The following is an 8,955-nucleotide window of genomic DNA, read 5'->3' as shown; positions in this document are numbered from 1 at the left end:
GCATTTGATTTAGGAGAACCTGCTGTGGTCTGAATGGGTCAAAGGGAGCACTGTCATGTGTTGCCTCGACCTTCAACATGCTTCTCTTGGGAGCCTGCTGACCCAAGCACATCTTTTATTTTTAAAACTGGATTGACGATACTTTTCCCAAGTTTTTCACTCTTCCTGATTATTCCTGTCAGTCCCATCAGCTTCTTTGGCTGCCTGCAGGCTATCTCCTGAGCTTTAAGCATTCTCTCAGGATTTAGTGAGCCTGCATTTGAGGGGTGTGCTGGATTCACCTGATGAGAAAGAAGCCTGACCTCATCATCTAAGCAGATGATGGTATTCTCTTCCTTGACAATCCTGCTGAAGACAGAAGTGAAAGCGGCAGTCCTCTCACCTCCAGCAGCCAAGAGCCTTGGGCAAGCAGGACTTAGTAAGAAAGGGAGAGAGTTGGCTGCTGATCGCCTTCAAGAAAAGCAAACTGAGTCAATGACATTGATTTTGCCCATTCCCTGGACCTGAAAAATGAAATATTCCCTACATTCTAGGTTCCCCTTTCACAATGATGTCTGGGGAATTCTTGTTGCTCAATTGAATTCTGTCCACACACCCTGTTTCTCTTTTGTTTTGAGTTAGTGTTTCAGCTCTGTAAGCTTGAGCAGAGGTCTAGAACTAAACAATGAAGTCATTTATGATGCTTTAGTATGTCTGCACATCTTTCCCCTCCCTGACATCAGGCAAGACCAACTGTTGTTCCTACCATGAGACGCATTCTACTAGTTCTCCTCAATCTAGACATTTTTGTTTGTGTAGAATCATTTTGATAGAACTGTTTGCTCTTTCAAGAGAGAATTTCCTTATTATTTGCGTCTGTTATTTCATTGTCTGAAACACACTTGGCAGACCATGTCTGAGCTTCTTTTTCAACGGTGTTCCTCTTTAATGTCTGGGACTATATGGTCTTGCTTTCTCTATTTGTATTCATGGTTGTGGATAAAAGTGGCTCTTCTATTTTAGATTGGCATTCAGCAGGTAGACCAACGCCAAGGCACTGATAATAATCACTCTATGTGGCGCTGCAGGTTAATGCACTGCACTGCAAGGTTGGTTTGAACTGCAAGGTCGGTGGTTCAAGCTCACCAGCCACTCTTCAGAAACCCTATACAGGGTCACTGTGAGTTGGAACAAACTTGACAGCACTTAACAACAACACCAACACCACCACCACCAACAATACCTTCCTGAAGGAGTCTTGGTAACTTCGTCAGCTAAGGTCAGCAATTCGGATCTACCAGCCACTTCACGGGAGAAGATGGGTCTCTGTTCCTTTAAAGATGTATAGCCTCAGAAACCCTAGACAGGGTTGTTATGAGTCAGAATCGACTCAGTGACACTTAACAGTAACAACAACAATACTTCCTACATTCCACGGAGTGGAGAGTTGGGCTTTGATGTGACCAAAAGAGATAATCTCTGTCTAGGAGAGTACAGTACAGAGCAGGTGCTATTTCCAAGGAAAACTAACAATCAACATTCTGACTTCAGCCACAGATAGGTCAAGGCAGGAGGAAAGTGATAAAAAGAGGTAAGTGCAGGCTGGAGGTTGGGAAAAACAGGTGAGCAGACTAGAAGATAAAATCAGAGGTGAATTTAAATTGTAGAAGAAAGGCAGATGGGTTGTGGATGGGGATAAACATAGTCAAAATAAAGTCTACTTGGTAAAGGAAATGGTCATGTTGGCATCGCAAAATATGGTTGTGCCAAACCTGGAAACATGAGTAAGAGGAGAGAATAATCCAGATGAGTCTGAGGTAAAATTAGCCCCTTGCATGGCCTGTACACAAGCCAACCTAGGTTAAAGACACAGGATGAAGAAACAAAGATCTGGGCAAGTGGAAGCTAAGAGCAGCTGTTATTTTAAGGGCTGACTAAAAAATAGTCCTCACATTTTTTAGTAGAACTATTGTGTGGTGTGGGGAGGGGGAAGAATTAAAAAAAAAAAATATATATATATATATATATATATATATATATAACATTTTTGTGCTTATCACTGAACTGGTTTGTTTAAATAATTCTATTTGACTCAAATGTGTAAGTTCCAGGTTAGACAGATCAAAAGCAGCCAGTCTTCAAAATGAAGCTTTTCAAATTCCAGTCCTGCTGTTGGAATACAGAATAAAGGCTTTGTTCAGACATGCATTCCCAGCAGTAAGCAGTGCTTTGAAATTGGCTGGGGAAGTGGTGGCATATAATGGCTGAACTTGGCTGGAAACCAGGAAGCTGTAGCCTTTGGGAAATGACCCCATGCTGGAGGTTTCCCAGCTGACCCTTCAGAACCAGTCTTTGCCCTGCTCTGTCCTCTCTGCTGGGAGAGGCTGACCTTTAGGAACTATGTTACCAGGCTCCCATGGCCTCTGGATTTGTTTGGATTTAGTCCATGTGAGGCATCAACAGGAAAGTAGAGGTGAGAAGAGGCCCAGATGTTGAACTTCTGGGAATTAGCCACGTTCTCCATCTATAGGCCACAGCTTCTGTTGGACAGCCCTCTCTCCTCCTTCAGGCTAAGACCAAGGGCTCTTGTCCTAGGGTGTGGAATCTTCCTCTGGGTTTCTATAACTCCCATCCGTTCCTCCCCACCCCCATTCCTTTATAAATAGTCCCATTGTTAAGCTTTCCATTTGAGTGTACCATCTGTTCCCTGGTGAGGCTCGAAGTGATTACCCTTTCCTTGACAATTCTGAACCTTCTTGACCCAGGCAGTTTTGTCTCTGGTTACCAATTCCTACCACGTAACAGTAAAGTGAAGATCCAAGAGTCTAGATGAGCTCTTCCTGAATATAGAAGCACCTAAACAGTCAGTGACAGGACGTATTCTAGAAGTGGAAGGTGGACCAAGCAACACAAATATAGTATTGCCAAACTGAAATGGAAACCTTGAATTGTCTAGACCCAGGCCGTTTGCATTTAACTTTTTTTCTGAGGGGGAGGAGGGGGACTTAAGAGATTGTTTAATCTAGCAGTCCTCAAATTGCTGATATTTATCAGTACAATCAATATTTTATTCTTTTAGGTTTCTTGATTTGTTTTAACAGATGTTCTTAAAGTAATTCTCTTCTATTTCTAATTTGGTGAGAGCTTATATCATATCATGAAAGCTGTTAAAATGTTGCTAAAAGTTTTTCTGCCTCAGTTACTATTATTTTTATTTTGTTTGTTGATATGGTGAATTACGAATTAATTTTCTAATGCTGAACCAGTCTTTTCTACCTAGAATAAACCCCATTTGCTTATGGGGTATAATTTCTTTTATGTGTTGTTGGATGTAGTTTGCTAACATTTTGCTGAATGTTTACAGCTAAGTTAATGAGAGATAATGGGCTATAGTTTCCTGACTACTTTCTGGATCAGGATAATAACTAAAACCTAACTAGTTGCCGCTGAGTCAATTTCAACTCATGGTGACCTTGTATGTGCCCGAAGGCTTTCAGGAGCTGATGTTTTGAAGTACAGCTCCAGACCTTTCTTCTGAAGTGCTGTTGGCTGAATGTAAACTGTCAATCTTTTGTATAGCAGCAGAGCACGTCAACCATTTGCTCCACACAGATATCCAATCAGGGTCACACTGGCCTTTTCAGATGAATTTGGAAATGCTTCCTCTTCTTCTGTTTTCTGGGTTGATGATCTCATCATCCACACTGAAAGTCATTCATCAGTTCTTCCTCTTCCTCTTTAGCCTCTGAATATCCAGCTTCCCTTCCTCAATGGTGAGGGTGGAAAGCCACTTGTTGTGGGCAGTGCTGAACTCTGTCAGATTATCAAGCTCAGTCCCCTCCTCTGGAAGCCCCAGAAAGCCCTGGAGTTCATCATCCTCTCCAGCCATCTTCTCATCTCCTTTCTCAGCTGATGGCATTGTCTGAGGCTTCTCACGTAGAGTGTATGCCCTTGTGGATGCACAAATGACACTGTGGAATCGATGGAAATTTGCTGAGGCTTGGGAGGTTCTAACCGAATGTGACCCAAGAAGGTGCCATGTGCACTGTTGAGATCTATTAGGAAAACTCTCTTCAGATGCTTGTGGTAGACCAAGGCAGCATGGACCCAAGAGCAAGACTGGTGGTCAATGGTAAAGTTACAGATCACACACAGATCAGGGTTTCTTCTTATCAATAATCAGTTTCTCAATTCGTTTGTCTCCTTTGACTACATCCAAATGTAAACCAGGTGGAGGTTTATCTGCTCAGGTTGGGCAGTCAAACAGATGGAGGCTGGAGCCGGAGTCTGTAGCTGCCACCATCTTACATGTCTCCCCTGCCCTTCCCCCAACTCCCAATTTGGTGGGCCTTGCATTTAACTCTTAAGTTCCAACTGGGGCTTTTTGGAGCTGCAGGGAGGAAGTAGCACCTTACTTGTAATAAAGAGAAGACCTGTGGTCCCACAGAGGGAGCTTGCCCATTGCTGTCCCTGTGGTTGTGGACTTCCTGGCATGGCAGATGCTTCCAGGAAACCTGTAGTACCCAGAAAACACAGATTGCTTGGAGAAAAGATGTTCCCCTTTGCTTTGCATATGTTTTACTTGTAAGCACTAAAAAAAAACACAAACATTTTTAAAAAGTCAATTTTTCTAAAATGCAATCTGAAGCCAGTTCACTAAGAAAAATTGAGGGTCCTGTATTTTTCTCAGTGAGTTGACTTCAAATTGATTTTGATTTCTGTTCTGTACATTTGTTATAGCAAAGCACCCCAGTCTTATGATCTCTTAGAGGTACAAAGAGTTTTATTGAAAGGTGGAGAAATTCAGGAGACACTAACACCACCCAGACAGGTACTTTAGTGTCCCAAATTGCAAGATGAGAGAGTTTGTTTTAATCAAGTGGCATAGACAAAGGGCTATATGCTCGTGGGCAGGAAGGGTACATGACAGAAAGGTATAAGGGGATTGTTGAACTACAATTCTGTTCATTATCATTTCTATTTTCTAACATCAAGAAATATGTTGACCAAGGCATTCTTGGTGTAAGTCGCTCAAACATTCTCAACACACATCTTCTAATAAACAATGTATCACACAAGTGAAAATCTTGACACTTATTCCTTTTAGATTACAAGCAGTTAAACTTTTATATATTGTCTCTTTAGAGCAGGAGGAGCAGGAGTCTTTAGGCCAAACTGCAGTTTGATTCAAAATGAAGTTCAATTTAGATCTGGGACCAACAATTTGATCATGCCAAAGGGACTCAGTTTTGAGGTTCACTTACTCTCCCTGTTCTGATCAAGCAACCCCTAGGGTGCAGATCACCCACAAAGGAGTTACCCATTGTCTGCAAGGATTTAGTATTTCAGGGATGACTACTATATTTGAACTTTCAAGATACAGAAGCCAACTCCAATATTAGTAGCCAGGTATCATCTAGTGTTAACTTGCTATAGCTTTGGGCCTCATCTTCAGAATGAGTTGGTTCTCATTAGGGAGAGTGTTGCAAACAGGGTCATATTAGAGGAACAAGTTAGTATTCCAAAAAGGTCTGATCACAGAGTTCAACGCTATTCTCCTTAGCAAAATTTCTTTCTTTTAAATGGCCGCATGCCTTGCTAGTTGGCTGTCGCAGTGAGAAACACTGCATTATTTATTGAATGAGCCATATGATAATTACTGCAATCTCTTGGTGTGGTGCTGCAGGATATTGCCCTGGACTTCAAGATCAGTTTGAAATTCAAGGTCAGTGGTTTTAATCTACCAGCTGCTTCTCAGAATCCCTATACAGGGTCATTATGAGTCAGAGCTGACTTGAAGGCATTTAACAACAACAACAACATAATAATTATTATTGGAGCCCTGGTATTTCACTGTAGGATAAGCCTGGACTGCAACGTCAGTTTGAACTGCAAGGTCAATGGTTCAAACTCAACAACCACTCTTCAGAAACCCTATACAGGGTCACTATGAGTCAGAACTGACTCGACAGCATTTAACAACAACAACATAATAATTATTGAAGTCCTGATGTAGCACAATAGGATAAAGATTGGACTGTTAGCCACAAGGTTGGTGGTTCAAACCTGGGTCCCTGTCCCTGGACCCAGAACCACCCCGCCCCCCGCTCCCCAGGTCTTGCCATACTGCTGGCCAACCATGTCTCAACCCAGGTTGACAGAAGTCTATTGAACGTGGTTGGACTTAGCTCACAACTTCATTGTCCCCCTCCCCCCCCCCCCCCACTTTCCCTTATCGGTGACCAGTGTTCTCAACAGCAAGACCACATGCCTGCTCGTGTATTCCCCTTGAGTCTTAGTCTTGGAAGGTGGTTTGCCCTGAGGGGACCTGACCACTTGCATTGATGGCTCCCAGGTGAACAACTTGCTTTTTCTTGTAGTAGTCAATCATACTGCCGTTAACTGTTTTTTATTTTTCTTGCTGATCTTTCTTTCAAGTAGTACCTTCTGTTCTTCTAGCCATTCCAGGCTGGTCTGCTTGTCCTTTCAGTGGAAATTTCCCACCTCAAAAGGTTCTGGAAGAGGATCAGGATTCCACCTATGGTCTTATGTAATGCAGAGGCTCCACATGAAGCCTCCTTCACTGGGCAAGCTTTAGCCCCATTTTAGGTATTCCAATCAGTTATAGCCTGAAGATGGACTTACAAGCTTTCTATGGTGATTCTGGCTATTTCAAGGACTATTCCTTATGTAAAACAATTTTAGCAAAGGATTCTAAGGACTTCTGTTCCATCAGCAACAGTATCAGCAATGTGGGCCATAGTGGCAAATAGATTGGGAATATATTTTCTAATTGTAATATGCCATAAATGGAAACAAATGCTTGAAGAAATGACCAGGTCAATCAGCAATAGGATTATATGAGAGGACAAGTTCTCTCTTATGTAGAGCTATTCATTTCAGGTCACCATTTGATAGTAGGAGCCCTGGTAAGGCATTGCAGGATAAGCACTGGACTGTTAATCATGAAGTTGAGGATTTAAACGTACCAGCTACTTTTCTGAAACCTTATACAGAGTCAGAATCAACTTGATGACATATAACAACAATTCCATAGTAACCATAAATGAATGCTCCTGGGAACGCCAAAAGTGCCTAAGGTATATTGGCTTAACACATTCCAACCATCTAAACAAGCCCAAGTATAGGATGGATAATCAGACTTTTTTTTCCCCCAAAATAAGCTGATGTTCCATATAAAAAGACATACCCAAAGGGGACATTGTAACATACCTGCCCCAGTGTAAATATTAGGAAATGGAACAGACTGATTGACTCTCTCAGACCAGTCTGCAGTTAATAAATCTTTATAAATGGATAATTCTCCAAATTCTTGGGGGACCTGGAGTCAGGCAAAAATTGGGAGATTATGATCATTTTTGGAACCGTGACTATCTACTGCAGAATAATATCAAGTATCATTAATAGAAAGTTACATACAAGGTATCAAATGAATAAAACATTCTAACTAGGCATGAGTAAAATTGAAACAGGGAACTGATGGATAGGTAGGCAATTCTGGGGTAGCCATAATTTGATGTGAATGACTTGTTTAAATGGTTTTTCAAAATGAATAGCAAAATTAGGTGTGAATTTGTAATCGAAGACTTGTACAGTGAGTGGATCAGTATGGCCCTGTTTAGACTGAGGGGAAGAGTAGCATACCCAACAGCTAGTCAAATTGCTACACTGGCTAATGATTGAGTTAATTTGATAAAATCCTTTTCATCTCAAGCATCAATTATAATAAACAGAAAGATAATGCTTATTAAAAATTTCATATTAGAGACTGACTTCCAACACAATGGTGAAGGAGGCAGACACACTACACAGACCCTCTACAATAAAGACACCCAATGAAATAGGCACAAATGAAAATGCTGGAACCTTGAACTTCAGAGGAAAAGTTAAGGAAGTGGATTGAGTGATTGCTGGGAGGGGAAACTGAACAGATACGACAAGAGAAGACTGATTGGTGAATGGCTGGGCAGATGCAGCACAACCATCTTGAACTTTTGTGAGCAGTTCTGGTGATGGAGGTGGCCTAGCAGAGCACATTCCCATGCTACTGTGGTGACCGGAGTCCTGGTGGGGCGCTGTGGGTTAATGCGCCAGACTGCAAAGCTGTTTGAACTGCAAGGTTGGTGGTTCAAGCTCACCAGCCGCTCCTCAGAAACCCTATACAGGGTCGCTATGGGTTGGAACTGAATTGATGGCACTTAACAACAACAACAACTGTGGTGACCAGAGGTGTCTCAAGATCCTGCTTTCATCCACCTTCAGTGTAGACCCTGCTCTTTGGGAGTTCAGAACCACGTGGTTGTGAGCCAGGCTAGTGTGAAGTCAGGGCTGGCTGCACCACTTTGGTGCCTAAATTCAGATGGGCTTGGCTCCAGACCTACAGAACCCAAAGGGCCACCAGACAAATATTAGTCTAGCATAAATCCTTATATCCAGTGACCCAGCCAGCTGCCCTGTGGTCCTACAAGATACTGAAACTGGCTCCATCAAAGACCTCTACAAACTACTTCTGGATTTAGTGTCTTAAACGTAGATAATACCTAGACCTATTCTAGGAGCACAATCTAAGGTCTGGAATTCCACCGTCACATCCCTCCCACATCCACCTTGTGAGGTTCTTGGCCGGCAGGATTCCCTAGAATTTTCTTCTTCTGGGTCCAACAACTGCATTTTTTGTGTTTTTCGTCAATTGTTTTGTTGTTTTTAGTAGTTTATTCTTTCTTCTCTTTTCATGCCTTTGAATTTTATCCTTTTTAGCTCTGCTTCATTACCCTTCTTCTGTTTCTCATTTCCCTTCTTCCTTTTGATCTTTCTTTACTACTTTCTTTCTATCCATCTCTCCCTGATTTTCTAAGGTTTTATTAAAAATTTTTCTAAATTAAAAAAAAAAAAAATTCTTCCTTTTATTTTCTCTCCTATTTTTCTCTTCTATCATTCTACTTAAAGCCCTGGTGT

The 8,955-nt window shown here is 41.9% G+C and overlaps 1 pseudogene; it reads right to left on the bottom strand.

The window, feature by feature from the left end:
• Positions 1 to 3,619: 3,619 nt before the first annotated feature.
• Positions 3,620 to 4,282, bottom strand: LOC102817453 (annotated as a pseudogene).
• Between the last annotated feature and the right edge of the window lie 4,673 nt (positions 4,283 to 8,955).

The sequence above is a fragment of the Chrysochloris asiatica genome, unplaced genomic scaffold (genome assembly GCF_000296735.1).
Source record: "Chrysochloris asiatica unplaced genomic scaffold, ChrAsi1.0 scaffold00219, whole genome shotgun sequence".
Lineage (NCBI taxonomy): Eukaryota > Metazoa > Chordata > Mammalia > Afrosoricida > Chrysochloridae > Chrysochloris > Chrysochloris asiatica.
This window is presented reverse-complemented; position numbering and strand designations above follow the sequence as displayed.